Raw genomic sequence first — 25,722 nt, forward strand, 5'->3', positions numbered from 1 at the left:
GAATTAAACTCGGCGATAAAATCTCCAGTAAAGAAACATTCGGCAGTTTGAAAAATTCTGCAGATTTGCTTCAACTCCACAGAATGTGGCTATTGTTGCGTATTTTCTACTTCTAAACGTTGCGAATATTGGTCAGTTACGCTCTTCGTTGCGATTGGACAAATTTATAATTCACAATGTATACTCTGTTTTATCCGCGGAAGGGGGGGGATTAGAAAAATCGTTTCCAAATCAATTTCCAATTCACTTGGAAAAAATGTTTCAGATTTATTAAAGAGAGGAAGATAGAAGAATAAGTTTATTAATCATAAGTGCGCCGACAAAACTGGCGCGTTTAAGCGTTACATCGATTCTCTTCATCCCAAATATCGATTAGCTTCGACATCTATTTCTATAATACGATATCTTTGCGATACTATAATAACTTGTACTTACTAAAATGAAGCGAATATCGCTACTGGTCTGATTTATCGGTATTCTACGCGATATTTCACGAACTCAAAATATCAACCTAGAAACAATAATATCAAAATTATCATACATTTTCATTGACACGTATTTCCAGCGGAGCAACTTGTTCTATTCGTTAATATAATTTCAAGGAAGTCCCTAAAAAGTTTAATTAAAGCGACCGGGACGAACAGGTTGGATCTGCATCCCGTTCGTAAAATATACTGGCTATCACTTCTATCTGCACATGTTCGCCACGAAGGCGGCGTGGCGCGTTCTTTATTCGTCTGAGCTCCACTTGGGATTCCTTAGGTGGAACGTTGGAACTTTCCTCTGGAATCTTATCCTCTGTTTGCTGGTAGGCCGAACGAAGATGTTCATGTCCCCTGTGCACAGAGAATTCTCATTACGAGGCGACTTTGCATTTAAATGAAAAAGTAGTTTTCGAGTGGGTGCATCCCCTTCTGCCGATAGAACGTATCTTGATCTCCGGTGCTCGAAGCACTTTAATTAAAATTACGAATTCCGTCGGTGAGTTTTCACGCTGTTTCTTCTAGATATTCCGCGCGTTCGACTCGGTTTATCGTTTCATTGAGTTCCTCCCGTCTAGAGCCCATTTTTCTCCGGCAAATTGAAAGAGAAGAAACTCCGCCGCGAGACTTCTTGTTCTAGAGAGGAATATCGTAAGGTAGCTTTACTGCAAATTGCACTGTAGACTTGTATAGGAAAACCTATAATTCTTTCTAGGTCGGAATGTACATGCCCGTTCATAAGTGCGAGGATATTTGGAGAAATGTAGGTAAACCTGACAAATCATTATGAAGTTATTGAAACGTCGAAGAATTATTATCGCTTTGCAAATGTATATGGACATGGGAAGCTATCGTGAACTTATCGCAAACCTGACAAATCATTGGAAACTTATTAAAACGTTTAATGTTATATATATATTACAGTAATTTCATCAATTTGATATAATGAAATTCTTTTTTTTTTTTTGTCTATATCTATCAAGTTTCTCGATTACTATTTTAATCAATTTTGACACTTGTATTATTGTTGCATTTGCTGTTATTCGGTTCAGCGTATGCTATACGATTTTCAACAGACTTCTTGAAGTTTCCTATCTGATTCACTTGACATTTTCTTACCAGACTTTAGCTTAGAAAACTGTGCAAGCCAACGCGTAATTATTGTTGCAACCTCTGCAAATATTATGCGTGTTATACGAAATGTATCGAATACTTTTATCAGCTTACGCATATTAAGCGATGGTCTTGCACGAATACGAAATTCAGATCAGTCAGTTTCCTTAACATTTTAGATTGAATATCACGTGTGATATGAAACGAGCAGGTGTTTTAGTACTTATCACCCGGGGTATATACTTGATGCGTGCAGCATAGTAAAACCGTAACAACGGCAACGTAAAATATTTTAGAGATTCTTAGAGAGGCGAATCTCGTTGACCAAAAACGTCGTTAAAGGGAACGGTCATGATTCTTATCCGGTAGCCGACATATAGGTCACGGTACTTAATTTACATAGTTTGGTATTCTGGCGAGTTCCGTGCGAACTTTGTTCGGATTTATGACGGTAATGAGATTTACATATTAAATTATCTGCGCGAGATAGTCATGCCCAGCAGTTCTCATACGTACAATAAGTTTCCACGCACCTAATTAAAAGCCAGTTCCATCTCTCTTCATATTTGTTAAGCATACGCGTCACGTTGTTAAGCATCGAAGCGGGACGATAACCTACTGTCTATATATTATCATTATATATACGTAATATGTTCATAAGTATATATATATACAGCTATATGTATATGTATGCAATGGCTGTATGCAATGCAATGAAAGTATTTGGATATTTCTCCAGAAATCTTCTATTTATATATCGTAGAAAACATTTTGAAATTTCGTTAACATTAACGAGACTCGACTATCGTAATTATGTTGATAGAATTTGGAACGTACCTGAAGATGTACGTAGAAGTTACAAGGTATTTATTGGAAGCAGAAACTTCACAAAGATCACCAAAGTATTTGAACAGTCAAGTCCTTACTATATTAATTAGCCAAGATATTTAATGAGACCATTGTTAGCACTAATGAGCATGTCTACGACTACTACGCTGCATATCTGTTTTTTATTATTTACATGTCTGCGATAAATGCCATGTAATTTCTATATACATTTCCGGATTGGTTCCAAATCTTACCATTGTGCTCGCACGATACTCGTAGCTCATTAACATTGACAAAATTTCAATTTCAAGCTTCGTATAATGTACATAATATAATAATAAAAAAATTGCGTGGTAAGTGTCCGAATAACTACCGTTGTGAATTTGTAGCAACAGATCTTGAAGTATAGAAATTAACGATGAATTAGTAATTGGAAGCAACGCTCGTCAGATGATTATACAGAATAAAATCATTGCATAAAATCATTCATCTGTAATTTTATAATTAAGATAGATTTTTATCAAAAATAAAAGAACATCCGGATACTTTCCGAGTACCAGCGAGAACCTCGCTAATATGCTTCACGATGATGAAAAAAATGCCTACAACTAATCGAATTTCCATCGCTACGTTTATTAATTCAGGGAAGATTCTGACACGCGATCAACTAATGGCCATACCTTTGGCAGTGTTCGAGTTTAAAGCCTCGCAAACTTGGCTACACAGATCGCCCCTATTCCCTTCAGCCTCGGGTTCACTGAGCCTGACATTCTATCAGTTTCTATAGAAATCGAAGTAGCAGTTCGGGCACCGCTAAGTCCTTGCGTACATTCTCAATAAGACTGACAGGACTTACGTCTATCCTGTCCGTCTTTTGTGGAGATCAGCTTTTGATTTATATGTCCTGATATTTTGCCAAGTTCCATCTACGTCGAAAGGAGTTGCCAGATCTGTGAGAGTACAGCATACTCATGCAGAAAAAGTGGTTATGTGTGATAAGTAAATTTGGTTTATTGGATATTACATGTAACTAACGAATAACTGCAAATATGCTATTCGACGATTCAATCAGAATCTGCTGCGTTTCTCTGATCGTATTTCTTTAACGTTAAAAAATATCTCAAGTGCGAACTTTGGTATATTTACATGATTTCTCGTTTCAATTTCACGTTTGACATTTTCCTAAAACAATACTACCAAGTCCTTTTTCTTTGCTGAAATGAGAGCAAGATTGGAACATAAAAATTGGAGAACTGCAGTAAACTTGGCGTGCACAATATATTCTTGTCACGCGCAGCCAAGTTTCCACGTACATTCTCCGTGTCGATAAATTACTCAGTTCGCTGTATCACCTCACACGAATCTTTACGCAAATTCAGGGTCATTCGTGCGACCAAGTATGTTAATTTACGCGATTATCAATACAAAACCTTCGGTTTTCTCCATCTCCAGATATTATGCAAATTTCCGTGTCATCAAAGAGTACGAAGTTCGAAACGTGTTTGCGAGTTGCATCGTAGATGACCCAAAGGGCTCGGGCCTAATCTTTGTGTTCGTTTCATGGCTTCGATTATTGTTGAATCCCTCGTCGCTGGTGATTTTCACATTTGCCATGCGTATCAATAGATCGTAATTCGTCAAGTAAAAATAAGTAGAATTCTACTGCGACGTGTTCTTGAAGTCTAATTTCGTTCGCTCGATAAATTATATCGAAACATTTGATAAACCTGCTGAATAATATATTAAGTAAATATTAAATTTTAATCTAAGATAAGATAAGTCCACTACAGAACGTTCTTTAAGGCTTGTTTTATTGCTTAGATAAGGGGGTGCATGTAAAGTTGTCGGATATTTTCCCAAGATCCTTTTTGCCCACAGTTCTATATTCCAACAAATTTGCTGAAAAGATTTTCCTCTCCCGTTTATATCGCTATGAAACTGCGGACTTTTATATAATTTCACATCTTCACTGGCATAACTAAAAAAATGCAACCTACGTAAAGATTTGTTTCGCCCATTAGAGAAAATAACAGCTATAACCAGGGCATGCACCCTTATTTTCTCACGAAACTTATTTCTTATCAGGTCTACATTTCATTTTTACAGTATCAGATTTTCGTAGTCACGTGGAAGCACTACTAAACGATAGGAAAAACGTACTTGGGTCTAATTAATTCGTATGCAAATGCTATGATAAATATAACAGTGTTACACTTTTTGTAATCACTGTACTTCACTTGCAATATTTTTCCTCTTTTCACGCATTCTATATATTTTGTACACTTTTGCACGTTTAAATTTCCCATTAATGTATAAAAGAAATACATAAGTCTAGTACATTGTACACTTCGACGATTCAGTTGTAGTTTGGGGGATGCTTAGTACGTAGACATCGGATACCGTGGGCAGAGGTATTCTTGGAGAATCCAGGATGCCATAAAGAGGCACGACCTACATGGTAAAGCACATTTCCAACGACATCAAGGCGTGGTGAAGGCGCGTTTGTCGACACTGGATATCTTCTCCTGTAACCGGCAATTAAGTCTAATTTCCGTGAGACCGACCCAGAGGGCCCTTCTACGGCTAGCTCACGACACCGTGACTGGATTGCACCGTTTCGGACTCCTTCTCCTCGTCCTTTCTTCCTGCTCGCCTCTTATCTCTCTGCCTTTCGTCTCTCTCTCTCTCTCTCTCTCTCTACTCTCCTGGGGCGTGGAACTGGAGAGTGTAACTTCTCACAATTACCATGATACACCCAGAGCTCGGTAATTCGATCAGAACTACGGGACAAGTTGCGCGCCACCACGGACCAGAAACTAGAGACTGTACCTGTGCAGTCGGCCCGGTCGAACTACTGATCTTTCCTACTCGGCAAGACGTAAAGAGATTTCTTGCTGTTTGCCAGCCGTCTCAGTGAAATTGTAGAGGGTAGCAGTTGCTGATGGTCTTGGAGTCTCGAGATTGCTTGTAGAATCGTAGCGTAACGAACAGGAAACAGGCGTCGTGGATAGAAAACAACGACATAGAGTACATAGATCGAGCTACTGCTTCCAACTTTTAATGCAATTTTCATGTTGTCAATTTTTGTATGCCGTGTACCGAGATACAGCGAGATTGTGAGATTCGGTAGAAGTTAAAGTAATTGTATCGTGAGTATCAGAACGCTAGGACTACTAGTAGTATCGTAGCGTAACGAACACGGAACAGGCCTTGATGAAGTGTCGTGGATAGAGAATAACGAAGATTACTTAGACCCAATTGCCATTTTTCGATTTTCACTGCAATTTCCACGCTATCAAAATTTTCTGACAGTGATCGTACGAGCATGAACCCGTAAAACATAATAATCGAACATTACAAGGGAACGGAAGGAAGAAAACACGACTAGATGACGACGAGTATCGATTTCGAACAGAGTAATCGAGTTCCTTCGAGGTTGAAAATTTAAGAAGGTCAGTCATGGCCAGAATTTGATTTTTAAATAAATATTGGGCTAACGCAACGTTAGAAACTAAAGAATTAACCATCGTTGACGAACAGTTGGCGTGGAATCGTCATGAAGATGGCACGCTTACTACTCCCCTCGTCGTGATTTATAAATGAACGCCCACTGTGCTTATAACGTATTAAAAGAGACGTCGGGAGTTTCATCCCTGTCGATCAATTTCTGTGGTCCATACTCCCTGTGGTTAACGGAACCACCGCACCAGGGTAGATTATGAGCTGTCGCGTGCCATTAGACCGACCCTAGTGGGGATATGACACGAACATTTTCGAACACCCTCCATCGGCGACATTTGTCAGTTACAGCGCTCTCGGGGCACCGATCGTTCAGGCTTCTTATCGACTTTAGTAACACGTACTTGGTTTCTCTCGTTGCAGACAGCTTGATCCGATTTGCCTATCGATTTTCCAATTACGCCAGCTCTTCCCTATCAACGCAGTCTGTGCCCTCTTCCTTCGTCTTTTCAACAGTCTTCGTGTGCAATATTGTAAATTGGAAAACTCATGGACCAAACATCACCCTCGTGTTTGGTTTCGTGCAACACGCTTTTGTGTTTGTGCCGGTTATGAGATTGGCCCGAATTGCCTTCGATTTTCTATTTCTTCATCTTCGACGGTACGATCGCTCGGAGCGACCAATTTTCGAGATTCGATTCGTCGAGAGAGGGTGAAACCAAGCGGCTCAAGGTAAGGAATGAACAACAAAGGTTAAGACCTCGGTGGCTGGACCACGGGTCAGAAAGACAACAGGATGGATCCGTTATCTGCTTTTCTTTGGGAAACTCGCTTTACCAGAGAAATGCATTGACGAAAAGAAGCGGTGCAGGAGGATCAATCTCGGGTCGTAAATACGCTGGAGAAGGGTCGACGCGGATGAAGATGGAATTTTCCAAAACTCTAGGATCTGTGAATCTCGTTACTTAAGCTGATCTTAACGAAAGCCTGATATCCTTGGCTAGTCGTTTAAATATAACGATTTGATATACTGTCTAGCGTGGAATACTAACTGAATAGTATTGGAGAATATACGGGGTGGTCCACGAAATGCTCGTCATAAGACTTTAAGTTCGTTTTCATAGATCAACTTGTTAACCAGGCAAGTCGAGTTAAGACGTTATTTACCTTCCTAACTTTATGGCTACGACAATCCCTTTAGTTATAGGTCTTCTATCTTTTGGCTCGTGAATTTATTTATCTTTAGTTCTACGATTATTAGAAAATTAGAAATTGTTAGGAAATGACCCGGCCAAGTTAAAAAGCAACGTTTCAAACAAGAGTTCGTTGATCTCGAATAAGTGGACTACGAATGTTTATGCGTAGGAATTTCAAACACGCAAAGATCTCCAAACTACTTGAAATATCACGATGACCAATTCGTAGTCTACCCGGTATACGAGCCGTAAATATCGCGGGTGGAAAGTAGATATTAAAGTAGGGTTGCTTCTAAGGCCGCAACATTTCAGCCTAATGGTTTTAGTTTGGCGTGATTTGTGGATCATTTCCGGCAAATCGAGAACTTTCGTTTCTGGCTAGTCATCGATGAAACTGCCGGTTGATAGACGATCGCGTCAATGTTTTCTCCCCTCGTATGTTTAAACATTTCCTTTAAAGAAAGTTTTAGGTTATTAAATCGATCTCGGGCTGCTCGGTTCGAGGATAAGGAAGTTGGCCGGAACTCCTTGCAGGCGGCAGACGGTGCTCGTTCGATGAAAGGTATAAGAAGCTTTAGCCGAAGAGAAATTTCCGGCTTCGAACAACCGGAAACTTGGACGGACTTGATAAATTTGAAGGGGTCGCGGGCACGCAGCCCTCGTTACCGAAATTCCTCTTCGTCCAGGGTTAATGAGGAAGGTCAAAGATGGCTTTCATTTCCTCCGTGAAGCGAGATGTCGCTCGTTAATGCGCCAAGGCGAAACTTGTAAGCATATCTTCCCAGCACGACGTTATTGTCTCCTAAAAGGAACGATCAGTCAGCCTCCGAGCTATTCCTCGTTCGGAACTTTCTTTTCTCTTCTTTTTCTTTATTCACGGCCGCCCTCTCGCATTTGCTTACATTTTTCGTCCCCGAGATACGGCTGGCTTCTCGGCGTTGAACAAAAGTTTCGTCGACACCCTCGAGACGACTGCACGACTTTTCGGCTCTCGGGCAAAGAATGGGACACGGAGTTGGAGTCAACTTCGATTCCATTACTGTGACAAGTTTTGTGTCGCGTGTACAGAGCCCTTTGTACCGAGAATGTAAATATACCGAGCAAAAGTGTAAACAAATAGGCGAGCGGTGTAAACAAGCGAATAACAAACAAATGAGGAATGTAAACAATGACGGCGAACTTGTACAGTATCGTAGATAAATAATAGCACATATTATTAAAGGTTAAGTTCATACGAAATATAGTGATAATTAATTTGGATGATTGGATGGAGCAGAATTTTATATCCCTGTAAAAATATAATAAATATATTTATAAAGAAGATTTGTATAGTTTCTTGATCAAAATGCCAGTCGAAAATTAACTTGTATGAAGCGAGAGATTCTGAGAACTTGAATTACAAAATCGGTGGAACAAAGACAAATGTAAACAAGCAAAGGAAGAATGCGAACAGAAATGTTGCACATGTATTTGCAACGAGGATAATCAGGCGCGTTATCGTTCGTCTTAAGATAACCAGCACAAGGCAGCCCGTTTCGCAAATGAAAACGTTCCAGTCTACGACTCGAATTGCAAGCTCTAGGACGGTGATTATTCCCGCTTCATCTGATAAATGTTACTGCCATACTTGTTCCCCCAATGTGTTGTGTATAATCCAGTTTAATCTGGGATTAGACGCATAAGCTATGGCTTAATCCAATGCACCGAGAACGTGTTGGTCATTTGCATACGCAACCTCCTATTTGGCTTAACAATTCGCGAAGATGTTTGCCGGACTCTCAGTTAACCATTCAATTCTCCTACGCGTCTCTTTAAGCGACGTCGTCAAGTTAATTATCAAGCCGAAAGATGAAAAACGTACGATCTAAACGATCGATGTAGTTGCTAAATACGTAGCCGCACGAACAGGACACGAGGATCACTTTATGGTCGATGTAAGATCCATTTAACTTGCCTGAAAGCGTTATCGCAGTAACTCTGCAGGAACATTGTAACGGTTAACGAGGGAGACCAAAGCTTATGAACTGGATCATATAATTCGTAGTAGATTTACTCGTGAAACAGGAATATACATATTTGTTCGTTTTTCATAGTTTTGTTAGATCATATTATAATTTAGGAAATTTCCTTACTTTGATAAATATTTTTGCGCCTGCAAATGCGTTGTTGCGTATCGCGTTAAATCTGACAATTTACTTTTCTTACGTATAGTTTCAGTTCTCGTAACTTTCTTCAGTCGGAATTCCAATTCGATATTGGTGCAGTTTTTGAGGAATAAATCGTCCTTTAAACGTATCCATTATGTAAAATTATTAAGCTCGAATTTCATGCTCAAAAAAATATCTTCTTTCCTGTCATGGATAATCCTCGAATAATTGTGACTCGTGTAAATTTTCTGGATATTATATTTATTTTATATTTATTTATTACGAAGAAATAATAACAAATAATAATAATAAATAAGATTATAAAATTAGTAAATTGATAAATATACTTTGATGATTCAAACATGATGATTCAATGATGATGAGAATGTAGTGTTATAATATTCAATTTACAGTACGAAAATAAACAAATGAATTGTTTTATATTCAATAAAGTATGAACACTTGAAAATTGAACTTTCCATATGTTTTCACACGATACTTTTATAAATTAATTTTGTACAACTGCGAAACACGCGTGCCGTAAAAATTGAAGTTCCATCGAACGATCTTGGCGAGAAACGCGTTAATTTAACGCAGAATGTGAAACATTCAGAGCATTTCAGGCGGTAGATGATGAAAAAATACAAAATAGATGAAGAGTAATGGTTGCGCGTTACAGACGGAAGCGTAACGAAGATAAAATCCTTACAAAGCATTGCTCCTTCGTACATTCCGAGCAAATATAAAATGATAGCAACAGCCACCGCGCGTCCTTGATAATTCCTCCAGCAACGTGCTTTGCTCCAGGGACAATTTTATATTTCGATAGCTATTAAAGCGTGACGCAAGATAATGAGCACGTGGGTGATAAAGTCGCCGGTGATTACTAACGATGAATCGCCTCCAGAGACTAGGAAGAAGGATATCAAGAATTAAGGGACAGAAGCTTTCCAAAGACCAAGAATAACAACTAGATTGCTTGGGGACCAGCTATGTCAGTTAACGCTTCGAACGAAACACTGAAATTATTTTTAATGTGCGGAGGAAGCTAAAAGTGTCTGTCCGGTCGAAAAATGTCCTATTCCCCTTAACACATCCGTTGCGTAGGATTTAGATCCACAGCCTTGTTCATAAGTAACAGGGATGTTTCTAAGATGTTTGTAAGATAAACTTGATAAAACGTGACGAAATTATAAAATTAAGTTTCGAAGGATTTTATTAGGACTGGTTTGGTATTTTGGATTGTAAAGTAGAACGTCGTAATAAAAATTATACAAATTATTCAAATTATTCATTAGACAATTAATTGATTAATGCACGTAATATGAAGATTTAAATGGTAGTTATTTTTGTTATTTTATGTTCATTATGAAGGCATCCAATGAATACAATTTTGATGATACAATTTGTTTCATAAACGAAAATGTTATAGATGCAGAACCTTAAGTACTCTCTTTTGTACAGGTTTCCCATAATTGTTTCATTAACAATGAAATATTACGTACTTAATAATTACGTGTGTAACAATCAGATACTTCATAGCAGACTTGTATCTGTTTTAATATTTATGAACACTGGTGTACTTTTGGATTATGCTAGCGGTACCGATTTGAATCTAGGACATGAACCAGAAAGCTCGAAATTGCGATAAAATATTTCACAGTAATTCGTATGAAACACACATTTTAAGTTTTACGATATAAAAGCATCTAGCGTACGAGATTTATTCGTTAGCGTTCGACATCGTAGCTAATGAAAATCAGAATCGCGGTGAACGTGTTAAGAAACAAGACGACGAATCGTTCAGAAACTCGACCCAAACGCGTTTTCTTCCAGCATAGCGGATTTTCAGTCGAACGTCGATATTTGTGACGTCCATTCAACGTTCGCCAAAAGTTCTTTCATGAATCTCGAATTTTATTCTGTGTACTTTGTAACGATAGAGTGTTCCAAGATATCCATTCGATGGGAATCGCAATTTGCCATTAAACTGGATATATTCCATGAAAATATCGTTCCTACGTCAGCTGTTGAGTGTCTGAATGTTTCAATACTCTCGGTTGAGAGATAGAAGGAGCGTGATGTCTTTCTGGGTCAGCTGGATGGGATGGTTTAAAAATCAGCGGAACTATTTCACGGCTGGCGGGGCCATTAGGTTGATAAACGTTTAATGAAGTTTTAGAGGTGATAGCCCAAGATTCGCGATGGAATTTTTAGTGGAAGCACTCGGTCCGTGGGAAGAACGTGACTTTCGCCCGTAGCGATTTATCTCGACTGTGAATTGTTATGAATACGCGCATGGAAACACCAGTCGTTCCCATCTTTTAAATTTACATCGTATTTCGTTGCCACATCTCTATGCATAATTTAACTGTTTCAACCGTGATTCGAGTTTCGCGGACCGATTGTGTAAATCGTTCTACGTAATTGTGCTGAGTATCGACATTATTCCTCCTTCTTTTATCAATGTTCGTATTTGCGAATACTTCAATACACCTATTTGGATCTGTTTGATAGAAATGGAAAAATGAAGAATTTTTTTAACGATGAAACCAGGATGAGACAAGAGATATCCAACTGAGTCTTGGTTTCGATTTCTCAATATTAGTAATAACGATTTTTAAACAATCTTTCCTCTTGTTATTCGTTAACGAAGTAAGTGAACATTTCGCTGGAAATCTGGCTGCACGATACGTGCTTTACATCCATGTAATCACACATAATTGATAACGATCCTCAAAGAATCCTTCTTCTCTTTATACATCGACGAAATGAATAAAAACCGATTTCTTTGGCAAGCTCACTTCATACGTGTTTTACATCCACGTGATCACGCGTACAATCACCAATGATTCTCTATATATTCTGGCCATTCGTCAGGATTCTGGAACACACCTGGGGAAACATCTTCGTACACATTCTCGTATTTAAGATCGCCTCACATATTATTACGAGAGAAAATCCACGAAACCAGGCTTAATCTTACTCAGAAGAATACGAAACTCGTCGTTACATTTCCAATAGCAACAAATTTCTCGTTTTACACTTGCCAGTTTATATAGTCCTTGACGATATCTATTCGCCCGAACGTTCTTTACGTTCGGTCACACATTTTCACAGAAGTCTCGTTGAACGTGTGAAAGTGCGGCACTTTCGGGATCGGTCTTCAGACGATGTTTCCCGATAAAGTTGCTTCGCAAATTTTACCGCTTCCCAAGTTTCCGCGAAGATAGCCCCGCTTATATAGAGACAATATAGAGGCGGTAAAATTGAAGACCTCTCTATACGTGGTAGCATCCACGTCGATAAGCTGAAGTAGCCGCGGGCTGAGTTCCGTAAGCCGATCAAACTGGAGTGAGTTTATATCGACGGCGAAGTGTTCGGGTTACTCGGGCTATCTTCCTTCAATCTCACTCTGATAACTTGTTAGCGGTGTTAACTGCTTCGTAAAATTGCTATGGGAAAGTACTTGCAGGCTACCGAAGCCCCGAAGATGTTAATGTCTACCGGTGTGTTGTCTCTTCTAACACGATCTAATCGATATCGGCCATCGATCTGTTTGCCCTCGAAATCTAGTTGTTATTCGCGATTCGTTTGGTCTTTCCGAACGTGCATCCCCTTTGCATGTATGTAGTTTCTCTTTAGATAAGAATATAAAATCTGTATAGGACCGTATATACATATGTACTTAACGCGTTCGTGAAATATACTTTGTGCTCATACGTTTGGAAGAGCGATACGTGTACCTTATCAAGTGAAACTGTTCGAAGCTCGTGAGAAAAGCAAAAAGGAAAGGAAACAATTTTCATGTTGTTCGTGTAAATATGAATAAAAATTAAAATCAAGATAGCAGAAATAATTTCGTAATTATTTGATGGTTTCAAGTAAATTTTACAATTAATTAAAAGTATTTGTTATAAGAATGATAAGTAATTATATAGTGTATGTGTGTTTGTGTGTGTGGGAGAGTACGCATGAAAATTGGCAGAAACTCATCGAGTGACTCAATAGAATTCAAAAGTTGCCGCTATTATTCGTGATTAGTCTGGATTTATTAAACGTGGCTCTTTGTACATAACTTTTTTCATTATATTAGTAGTAAAAATATTAAAATATAAATTTTTGTTTGTTACAGGTACAGTGCAGTTATCACGATATTTTACAACTGTGAGTCACCAAACAATACAATGTATGTTGTATAACTTTCCAAGCAACTAATTTCTAGTTTCAAAGGATTGCAAGGAAAATCACTAAATATAAAAGTCAATCCGATGATTTAGCCGCTATACGTTGGACGTATTTTTACGAAATCAAATGAAAAAAGAAAGCAACGTTTACAAAGTATTACTCGATCTCGTGCAACAGTAAAATTTGTTTCGCCAGCCCCGTAGCTTTTTAGAGAAATTTTATTATTTCAGTAGAAAGAACGGTAATATTTTTTTTATTTTCGTTCGAAGAGTTTTGTTGGAACAATGCACGACCATTGTCCGGACGTTATCGTTAATTTACGAGCTCTGGAATCGAATTCTGTCGTTCGCATGGTTTTCGATGTTGTTACACGCCCGATCCTATGGAATATTTACGATACTCGTAGATGTTGTGCGAAACGAGTTTTGAAATTTTTGTGGCCTGCACCAGACAAAATCGAAACCTTCCACGGCTTGGAAAATCCGGAAAATTCTCGCTAAAACACGGTCAATTTGGCGCGAGGCAAGCTGTGCGTCCAAAAACTCAGCTGCTACTCGAAAAAGTAATGAGTTCGTTCCCTAACGAGCTCGTATCATACACGGTGGAATGGAATATCAGTTGGCCACGTCGCATCGACGCGACAGCACACGTTAACTCTTTCACTGTGTAGCAAGACAAATTTTCTTAAAACTATTGTTTTATGTGTCCTCATTTATCTATGTTTACCGTGTCGATTTCATAGTAGATCGTATAATCGTTCTTAAAACAGCTAATACATAATTGTTCGACATGGCAATTATAAGTTTCAATAGTTTATGTTTGTCGATCGTACGATGTACGGATTTAACAGTGAAAGGGTTAATGCATTCACCGTCACTGAGCTTTCTGTTTACGCCACGCCTACACCAACACGCGATAAATGTTCTAAAGTATACCACGTAATTACTTACACATTGCCGAGATCGTTATTATTTTTTTAATGATACTGAGGAAGCGTAATAAACAAGTTGCATCGGTAGACGATGTAACACTTTTATTTGTGAAAATTAAGAAAATATTATTAACATCGGCGTATCGCGATAAACCGTATTAAATTATGGCAAGTAAGTGATAAATTACGCAATGTCCACGGAACGTGGTTATCTCTTTTGCATGAGATTTGCAAATTCTCCACCAAACTCTTGCACACACTCTTCGTAACGTCTTTTGCATAGTCGTCTGGTTTATCGTGCGTTCCTATTTTTTTTGCTTTGTATTTCGTGACGCTTGTAAAAAGTGGCGACATAAGAGGCGCGGGTGCAAGCTCTATGAAAATACGCTCGCCGATGAATGTGTTAACGCGCGCGCGACTTTATACGACCGCGATACGCGACTGATAATGAATGAAAAAATTATGTAACGCGCTCGCGAGGCAATATGGTGTTGTGGGAGGGAAGAAACGATGTGTAGATTACCGAAGAATGTCTTTTTGCCTAGCCAAGATAAATGAACTGTCTCCTTTCTACGGGGCAAAGTCACGAATCTATGAAAAATGATGCCTCTTGCCGGCTGCCTTAAATGAATTAGGTTCGTACGTGGAGAATCCACGCGTGTACGCGGACGATGAATTGCGAAAATCGCGATCAAACATCCCCACGTAATTTGTAACGTTACGAACTCTACGATGCGACGTCCAGTGGCGATTAATTGATCGGATTTGCGTCGTCAATAATCAGCCGGTCGAACCTATCGGGATTAAAAAAATGTTAATTCGACATAACAAACTCGTTAATCATCGCCCGGTTGACGGCTATCGTATAAACTGGGTCAAATTAGGATTTACTTCGTTTTGCTTATTTTCCGCGGTATGATTCTCTGTAATCTACATTAATTGATGTTTATAGAAGTTTGATGAGAAAATCGATGATTTTGTCATTCTTGTATTATTGGATCAATGGCGTAACAATTTTATAAGCCAATCATTAAACGGGCAAAGTTTTATAAACAAGTTTCAGAAAATACTTGTCGTCTGATTATTCTGTTTGACTTTAGTGTATATAAGAAGCTTATAAAAGTCTATAATCTATAATACGTAACTTGAAAATTCATTAATATCATTACTTGGTAAACTAGTATGCAAAAGAGACTTAATCGCGTTTAGTTAGCCGTGTTGTTCCATAAGTTTGAACAAAATTTTATTGACGCGATTGCATTCTATATTCAATGTTATTCAAATATATTCTAAACACCTTTTTGTTGATAAAATAAAAGAGCCAGGTTGGAAAAGAAAAATTCGACGATCACGACAGGTTTAATTGTTCTCGAGGAGAAGTCAATTTCTTTCGCACGCGATCGTACTATAATCGTCGCTTTTCTTCCACATATTTTGTGACCATTAGTTTATACTTAGAATTACGCGCGAATGAAAATCCCTTCGAAATTCCCTTCTGCGAAAAATGGATATTCTCTTACTACCACAGATTGTCGAATGTGTTTCATTAAGTTTGATAATTGTTGTGTTCTTCGTCATTCGGATTAACCTACAGTGAGTGTTAAAGAGGTGTCTTCGACGGTTTTCTATTTATTAAAAATACATAGTAAAAATGATAACAAAATCCTAAAAGAAACCTGAAAAAGCTACGAATTATGATAATTATTTGCATACTTCTATACTATCAAATTATTCTTACGTTCTACAAGAGTTTCTATTTTAGTAAAATTAATATTTAATAGGATATCCTTTCTGTCAGATAACTTCGATATCCTGCATCGTTTAGAAAGGTAAAATCGTATAAATAATTGGGTCTGTCGTGATTGTTTTATCAAAATTAAATCGACCAACGCCGGACGAGAAGCAACACTTATAAATAGCAATTTAGGGCAATCTCAGTTACTGAATTCTTAACCTGTACTGTTTATAATTAATTCGAAGAGACTCGGAGAAAACTGGGGAAGCCGGGATGTCGATATTCATTAATCGGTGCTCAGGTCCAATCGATATCGATGGCTCGTTGCACCCATCGAGTCACGGTTTAACTTTTTAACTTCTCCGAAGAAACGTGGACGTGCGCGAGACGTCACCGACACAACCAGAAACTTTCTTCCCGGTTAAAGTCATCTTCCATTCTCTTCTTTCTTTTCTCTTCGTCTTTCCTCTTTCCCTCCCCTCTTTTTTTTATTAATTCGGGGCTCGAGCCCGAAACGATTAAAAAGTAATCCCGTATTCTACGAGTTCATCTTAGTTTTTCTTATCGTCGAACTTTCTCGGACGACGTTTGTCAAAGCAAAGGAGAGCCGCGATTCGGTCGATAAGAGGCTCGCAAACTCGACTAGATAGGGAAGGGTAGGAGGGAAAAATTTTGAGCTCATTACAGAAACTTCAAGTTTCTTCGTTTTCTGGGGCCGAACTTCTTAAGATACTGCTCTCCTCTCTTCCTCTTTGTGAACGGCAGCCACTTAAGCATTTATGTAAATTCTTTCCCCTATAGTTGGCTCTTTGATCCATTTCGTTCTCTCTCATCTGTCTGAAAAGGTGACCCAGATATTCTTCAAATCCCGCGACACTTTTGCCGATTAATTTTTTCCATGGTGCAAGTGGTCTCTCCTCCTCTACGGAGCAAAATGGAGTTGAAAGGAATTTTTCGAGTAACCGATGCGTGCAATCGTATCCTCATCGGCAAAGTGCATTCGTCGGAAACGTTCGGCGAAATTCGAAAGGCAGAGGCCAACTGGTTTTTCGTTCTTCGTCGAGTTTTTAAGGTGGAACCATGTCCGGCTAGTTATTTCGTCTTCCATTTTCTCTAATGGCCCGAAACTCGTTACTCATTGTCAGCGGCTGAAGTGGGTAAAGAGACCGCGGAAACTTTTCAAGAGCTGACCATCGGCGTTCCTTTAATTACACCGAGTTTCGAGCACGCTCCTCGTGCTCCATCGTTCCCAACGATCCGAAATTTTGATCACCTTTCAAACGTACGCCACGCTATCCACCACTAATTTTCCGATCTGTCCACCGACGATTCTTCTCCGTGAATTCCATCGTCTCGGCCAACTTGCAGCATCGGTTAAAGATCAACCAAGTTTCGCAACCATCGAGCCTGGCAATTATTTCCCGGAAAATTCCTGGCGTGTTTGCCCAGCAATCGCATTCTTCTCAACATCGTCGCGGAGCATTTCGCGTACATTGGCTGGCTTATTAAGTCTACGCCGGGTACATCGGATTCAGCATGTTTTTTACGCATCTTTTTTACGTTCGAGTTTTGATCGCTATAACAATCTGTCACGGAGTAGTAGCGTAATTAACAGTTGTTTGTAGCAATAAACTAGTATTAATATAATAATATAACGAACTAGCATAATATTAATAATATAACAAACTAGTATTAACACAGTAAGAGAGGAGGGAAAGATTGCACAATCCTCCTGGTTTCATGAAATCTACAGATTTAATCCAATGGTACGACCAAGCGAATACTCGTTTTTTCCCGACGTTGGTAAAATTTAGCAAATCGAAACTGCAGACGTGCATTCTATCGCCGAATTTTTGCTAAGGCGGAGCAAGACTTGGTCTGAACGCACCGTAAAGATTTATCGAAGCGTTTTTGAAGTACATATTACGGAAAATCCGAGAACTTGGCTTATCAATATGGATGCGTTCAACTTCTTGCATAATGGAGAAACCATCCAACGTCTCTCTCGATGTGAACGATCATTAGAGTAGCAGACGTCCGAGAAGAGAGTCGATTAACTGGAATCTCAAGAGTCGACAAACTAATTGAAAGAATCCTTTCCGTTAGCCCTCTGCTGTCCTCTTCTTACGATTTTCCTTTTTCCTCTCTGTCGCTCGAAGTCATCCTTTCTTATCGTTTTCGTTTTCTACGGGAAAGTATCACCGATTTTTCCTCGTTGCTCGATCGAAACCAAATAATCCCTGTGAATTATCTTCGCTGTTTCGAATGTTAAAGACGGGAAGAGTTTCTCTGCCAATGTTGCTTCCAAGTAATTGTTTTACAAGATTTTCGACAGCCACTCTGATAGATCAATGATCTCCCTTGCGATGTGCTGCTTTTTCGTGCCGAATGCACTGCAGCACTAAGCTGATTGTTCTCGTCGTTGTGTCAGACACGTGTCAAGCGGCTGAAACTGAACGATTTGTACGGTTTTTCATTCGGGGCGTTTAACGGGGTGCGGAGGTCGCGTTTCGTTTAACAGAAACACCCACGACCATAAGTATTAAAAGACTGAAAACAAAGCGTGAAATACTATTAGGAAATTATTACAAGTCTTGAGAATCGTTATTTCGTTTCGATTAGATGCAACGTTGATTAATAGACACCAAGTACATGCTAGACAATTTTTTACATCTTCGTTGCTGTACGATTATTAAAAAGCAGCGTTATTTTAACGAGCAGTAACGAAAGAACCGAGACATTTCCGATCGTAATTAGCTGAGTCAACTGCATCTAAGTTCGTAGTTAGCACAAACAGCATGGTGCAGAAAATTCAGGCGAAGAAACTAAATCCTGTTATAACCTCCGTAACAGCACAAGCTCATGGAAGACCGAGTGGAATTAAGCTAATCATTATTGGCCGGCAAATATTTGGCAAACTGTCCATCTCGCTTCTATCCAGCATCTCTAATTTGCCTTCTACTCGAGCTTCTGTAATTGGGGTATAGTCTGACTAATTAGTAGCCAAGAGATGCTACCTGTGATCACTATTCTGGTGATCTTTCTCTCTCTCTCCCATTCTCTTTCTCCCTCTCTCTCTCTCTCTCTCTTCGAACGAGTCGCAAATATTATTTTAGAAACATCTTTTTCCACTGTTTGTCTGCCTTCAAGATGGATGTTGCCGTTTCTCAGGAATCGTTTTCGTGTACGAATCCACGAATCGTAGTTACATTGTGTGCAAACGTGTGCGTTTCGAGAAAACACAAAGCCACTTCTGAAAACTGTTCAAACATCGCACTTTACTCGGTCTGGGAAAACTCGGTTTTATTCTGATTTCTTTACATGCGTGTAGCTGGATCCCGATCACAGTCGCAACTTTATATTCTGCATAAATTCTTCGTCATCGTTTCCTCTTCCTTTTTTCCAAACTGTTTTGCTTTGTAACCTGTTTTCGTATCGGTGGGTAGAAAACAAACGCTCGGAGCAGGCGCGAACTTCTGTGCGATTTCAAAGAGCAGACTTCCAAATTGTGCGAGACCAAAGAACGTTGTTATATGTTTCTGAATTTCGTAATAGCAGATTGCTTACTTATAAGTATAAAACGCGAATATATATATCCACAAATCGTTTAACGATTTGTACTAGAGATAGAAATATACAAAGCTAAACAGCTGGAATGGAAAATAGAGGCAGACTACATATCATGCTTTTTCAAAGATTTGGAGCACTCAAAGATTTAGCTCCGCGGTCTTCTCCATATCATTTTCACTGAATCGTATTTTTTAATATTCAAAAATATCTCAAGTTTGAGGAAAATACGAAGGAATTGTTATCAGTATGCGTGACTCTCCGTTTAAGTTTTATATATTATAATACTATTACTATATTAGTATATTACTTGAAACGTTAAAAGCCCTTTTATGAGTTGAGCAAAATAGCAGTAATATCTCCTTTCATGAATATAAATATTCAGAAAGTGCAGCGCGGTACTACTTGTCTATATATTCGTGAAACATCAAAAGTCTTTTCGCTAGTTGTTCGAAATAGTAACATCCCTTCTTAAGAATAAAAAATTCAAAAATTATAAAAAGGTTAATGATTCCAAGCAGCTCGACGAACCCTCTTTGCGTTGTTTTAAATATCTATTTATTTCTATCTCTGTACTGCCAATAATTACCAAAAAGAATAATCCTATACATTTTCTTTGCCTCTGTGTTCATTTCGGTCTCCATTAAAGAACCAGAGGGATACTTTGGAACGAGTCGTCGCCGAGAACGTCAGGTGTTCCCACCATAAAGCGGCTTATCGGCTTGTTATTTATGCACAACCGTCCTTCTCACTGAAATCATTCATTTATTGTAACCGTGTACACGCGCGGGAATATCGCTTCGTTACTCATCCTGTTCGAAACGTCGCGTTCTGCCTACATCCCACGCGACAAAAGAAACGAGGAGGATCGCTTCCCCGCGTCGTCAGCCTGCTAAAACCGACGTAAACATCCATCGACGTTTTTCCTCGTTTCCGCGTCGCATCCGTTTCCCGTTGCTTTTCTATCTTCTCTGCCGTACCCTGGTCACCCATTCCCTGTCTCTGGTATTTTTGTTGCCGTAAATTGCGAGTGTCTGGCACGATGTTTGCTCCAGCATAAAGTGATATTTATGTATATATCCGTTCTATCCGTCGTCGCTTCCGGTTCCTGTTGTAGACGCGATTATGGCGTGGTGTTAAGACGACCAACGGTCGGCTAAAGAAATTAAAAGCAGCTGGACGCTGCAGCATTTAGGCTGCATTGTCCTGGGTCGTAAACGAGCACGTGAGTGTATTGCGCTCTGGCGGACCGTTCGCATTGTCGTATTCAGCTTTGTTCGAGAACGTCGTGCTCACGGACAGTGTCGTTTCTGCACATGGTAGAAACTCGCGTTAACGTGCTGGTGGAAACTCGAGGCCCTGGACAAACCTGTCGCGACGAACGACGCGGAGGTTCATGAAACTTATTGAGATACGTGTAGTTTTGTGTGCTACACTGGATTAGTCGCGTAGTAGTGACACACATATATGAGTATGTGCGTGCGCAACGTCTGGTAAAACAGAAGAATGCAAATGTTCCGTACGCATGGTGGAAAAGAAGATGCTGAGACAAAAGGAGTGCCGAGACGCGTGCAATCTACGTATCTACGAATATCGTGTTAATCACATGTTAGATAAATATGAAACTATTTTAATATCATTTCTACATGTAATGTGAGTGTTTCCACACGTTTATTTCGGCGACTAAGATCCACAATTCTCAAGAAAACTATTAGGTCCGAAAAGTTTCTTTCGTTTTATGAGGAAATAATAGACGCACAACGTTTTTTCTTTTGTATTATTTTGTCGTATTACGTACGATCCATTTTGTTCTGTTGAGATAGACACCGTGACATTTCACAGACGTGGTTTCACGTTTCTATGAAGGTGTATTGTTGTAAAAAACGTTTGCGAAAGAAAGACATTTTCCAGACAACCTAATACTACTCGTTCTGTTTATGAGTAGGAGGTACCTGGTGATGTGTATGGGGAACGCGATAATTGGTTTAGATTGACAAGGAAAGGATTAGAAGGAGAAACTTGGATTAGAAAGAAGTGAAAGGATTTGACAGTGAAAATTACTGATTCAGGATAGAAAAAATTTCCAGGAAGGATGAATAAACAATTATTCGCTGAACGTGATGATATCTTGACAAATTCATTGTTGAAATTTGTGTACATATCAAAGTATATTAGGGTAAAATAGTAGGTATAATGAGGTATATTAAGTAGGAAACTTAAAAGGTGAAAAAAACTAGCAACACGAATGCCAAGATTGATTAAAGGATAAACGATAAGTGTTTATTTTTGGTGTCAAATTTTAATGTATAGTGTCCTCTTTACAATATCAGCTGAACAAATATCTACTGTTAATTGCTATTCTTAATAAATTAATAAAAGGACGGTTCTTCTTATAGAATAAAACGAAATTTGATCTTAAAGAGACTAAACGTTTTAGTAATTTTGTAATTTCCCAGGTTTATTTCAATTCCTTTACGTTCGTAATGCTTAAAAGGATAACTGTCCTAACCAATCGTCGTTTTCCGGTCTTGAAATTTTAGGACTCGGTCTGTTTGCTTTTCGAATAATTTATCAATTGGTCCGAGGCAAAGGGATAGTGTCAATGTAATAAATTTTATACAACTACGGTGCACTTTGTTGCAGGGGAAGGAGTTCCCGCGTTCGATTGGAATGAAAAATTTTTCGACCTGACTTCTCTCGTGACGACCCGTAGCCCGAAATAAATTCGAAAGAGGAAATCGATGGTCGAAACGGAGAGCGCGCTGTGGCCGCAGTAAATGTTGACCCTATGCCTCAACTTTTCTAATAATACTGCGTTTCATCAAGTTTTCCCACCTATTTTCTCTCCCTCTCCCTCTCTCTCTCTCTCTCTCTCTCTACCATTTTTCCGAGCCAAATAACTTTCGATATTATTTTCGTTGAACTAATTTCGATGAGCTTCGTGATAGCTTGAAATGAGTCAGAGTTCTCATTACACAGTGAGCTAATGCACAGAGTAATGGTAGCGATTAACAGGTAACTACGGTTTTAAATCCTTATTTTATTAGATTACTAACTTTCCTTGGGCATAGGAATGCATAAATTTTGATATTCGACCATTTTATTAAGTTGTTCAGCGCGTCGTTTTATTAATATATAATTTTAATGCGACTGTTATATTTCTAAGGAAAGGAAAATTTTATTCTGTTTCGTGAGTTTTTAAACATTGTCCGATATTTGTTTAAATGGATGGTCAGTTTTTGAAAACCAGTTAATAGAAAAATTGAATTCTCCTTTTAATTCAAACTGCCCAGATGAGGGAAAAATTAAATTATTTCGGAAAACATCACACGAAAATGTCAGCGTATCTGGGTTACCATTTAACTGCAAAATTCAAATTTAATAAATGCTCCACAATTCCAACTATGCTGATTTTAATCATTGCAAACATAGGTATCATATAATTAATTTTTAACAGAAATAAAATGAAACGTAAAACGATCGTTAAGTTCTAAATAAAAGAATTGTTATATTCAAGAATTTCCAGCGTCAAGTATACTTATCTTTCCCAGTTAATAGATTAATTATTCGCGACCCAGTAATAAAGAAGCGTAGAGCGTCAGGAATCTCGGACAAGCGATCTCAGCATCTAAGTAAATTAATGCGAGCTTAACAAAAATAGGAAACAAGCCAAAGAGAGCACTCTAATGATAAACAAAAAGCAAAATTTTATTATAACGCCGGAAGAGCTACCAGCAATGGAAACAGGAGACAGTATCATAAAAAGTATACGAAATCTGTGAAAACGTAACTTTAGACGAGATGGAGTTGAACTACAAAGTTGACAATGTGAAACGCGATACATACGAACTGTGCGCGACTAACTGGATGCTTTTTAGGAGGTCACTATGTCATGGAAGCAACCATACTCGCAAGTTTCCTCGTCATTGTCGATTTTTATCTTCCGTTGAAATAACTTTTGATCTTTATGACGTTTGCTCGTCGCCGCAACGCTTCCTCATCGCCGCAACGCTTGCCTCGCTTGATTTGTCTCTATCAACCGCGCAAATAATTGCGATGTCACGCGTTAATTCTGCACGAGTGTTATTCGAGTATTAGACTGAAAATAAAGGATGCATTACGATCCGTATCGTAAACCCGATAAACTCTAGTGTGTCGAGATACTCGCAACAGTAGCCGGACGTTTATCAGAGTGACGGGGTCTGAAACAATAGTCTTGTGTACATATAAATTAGCTCCATGTAAATTCGCTCGAGCGGCTTTTCATCGAGGGCGACAGTTATTTATCGGAGACACCTATGCTACACTCTCTGGCCACCGAATTAGAACTACACGCGGAAACGTTACTTGTCTAATGTAAGAAGAAGAACGAGTATACGCATCGATTACGTCAGACGAATAGCAAATTGTTCTTGGTTGCTCGCGTTATTACTAAGTACCTTGGCGATTATGTGTCTGTAGCAATTATTTATTCAATTTATTACTAATACATCGTATCAAAGAGAATCCAAGTTACTTCGCCTGCTAACTAATCGTCGACTATACTATTCGATTCGGATACAAAAACCCGGAATGTTTAGTAAAATGATGAGAACACAGACTATATGACACGGTAGTGCATATGAAGCAAATTGGAAAGAATGCGAGCTGTAATAAAAGAAAAAAGGAGGCAAAGTATTTAAACGCTTACCCTGTGAAATTTTTATGAATATGTTGCATGTTTTTTTATTATTATTTAATTTGTACTTTACAGTTTGTCCAGCTGCACATTTAATAAATTTTTCCAGCTTAATTGCTAAATAACACGTGGTTAGGTACCCCTAGAGGAATAACATCTTCGAGTTTGACTATTTTATTTCTTTCGTGAGGTCAGTGGCGTGTGTAACTTCTTAAAATTCCATTACTACTGTAACTCTAAGGGATTACCATCGTTATCATATTGCTGACATTCGCAACCAACTTGAAATCCTAATTCAATGATCAGGACGGCCGAAGCATCCAACACACGTACTGCTATTCTTGCGTTGCAATTTCATAGATGCATCGGTGTGCTTTATGCCAGACGAATTGCAGGCCTTGCAAGTACGTATCCGCTTTTACGATACGCCGCGACTGCGTCGAAACGCAATTTTCCTGAAACTTCCTCCACCTCGATTGATGTAGACGCGTGAAACCCAGAGTTGTTTGTTTTCGGTCAGAATATGGCAGAGGAGAGCGAGAGCTGATGGTTTCTATGTGTTTATACGCTTGGAACACGAGCGGTGGAGCGGGTTATCCTCGAAGAAGGTCCTCGGGTTGCAGTCTCCTGTCTCTCCCGGCGCTTCTCGGTTTTAGATTACAGTCTTGAGCAAGCGTCTCGTCTCTCGCTCGCAGCAGGAACAACCGGCGTATCTCGTGTTGCCTCCCCGAACGGAACCGCCATTTGCCGAATTATAAACAATACGTTGCAGGCTGCGTTTGACGGCCGACAGACAAATAGCTGTGCCGCAGCATGTGGGCCCTGGAATTAGAAATGAAAGGCAGAATGAGCGAAACGTGCAGGCGCCTGCACCGCTTTCACGGCGGGCTCGACCATGGAGATGAAGTTTCTAATTACGGAATTACAGACTATATGACCACAGACCTTCCGAGGAGACTTATTACCTTGGAAAATTATTATGAAACGAGTATATTTCGAGTTGCACCTATAAAAGTTACGGCGTAGATCAAAAGGTATGCTGTGTTGAAAATTATTCGAAACGCAAATAGGAATCGGTGGTTTATTTTATGTGCATCTGCCAACTGTTTGTTGGAAATTTGGCAATGCTCGTTGGTAGAATTTCACTGTGGCTATCCTTCCGACGAGCTAAATATTTTAAATTGCTGTTCTACACTGACGTAATCCTTAAAATCCTTCAAATTTAACGGTCAATTACGAAAATCATATGACTATATAAAATCATATTTCTTACTATTTCGTTACACGCGTGTTACAGACGATTTTATAAATCACATGCAGATTTTGAGTAGATTTCTCAGAGTACTCTGCCTAATTCAGTTTTTTCGACAGGATTTACTTCCAAAATCTATCCAAGCG

At 39.0% G+C, this 25,722-nt stretch overlaps 1 protein-coding gene and 1 long non-coding RNA gene across 5 annotated transcripts in view; one reads left to right on the forward strand and one right to left on the reverse strand.

Moving 5' to 3' along the window:
• LOC126870003 (complexin) overlaps nt 1-25,722 on the forward strand; it is a 325,327-nt gene that overhangs the window by 37,008 nt on the left and 262,597 nt on the right. The gene's annotated exons all lie outside the window — the stretch shown is intronic.
• Nucleotides 17,630-25,722, reverse strand: part of LOC126870014 (uncharacterized) — a 302,893-nt gene continuing 294,800 nt past the window's right edge. For all 4 annotated transcript variants that reach the window (XR_007691080.1, XR_007691073.1, XR_007691076.1 and 1 more), the window contains one exon: nt 17,630-25,146. This is a non-coding gene — a long non-coding RNA (uncharacterized LOC126870014). The remainder of the gene's footprint in view (nt 25,147-25,722) is intronic.

This window comes from Bombus huntii, chromosome 10 (assembly GCF_024542735.1).
Source record: "Bombus huntii isolate Logan2020A chromosome 10, iyBomHunt1.1, whole genome shotgun sequence".
In the NCBI taxonomy this organism is placed as follows: Eukaryota; Metazoa; Arthropoda; class Insecta; order Hymenoptera; family Apidae; genus Bombus; species Bombus huntii.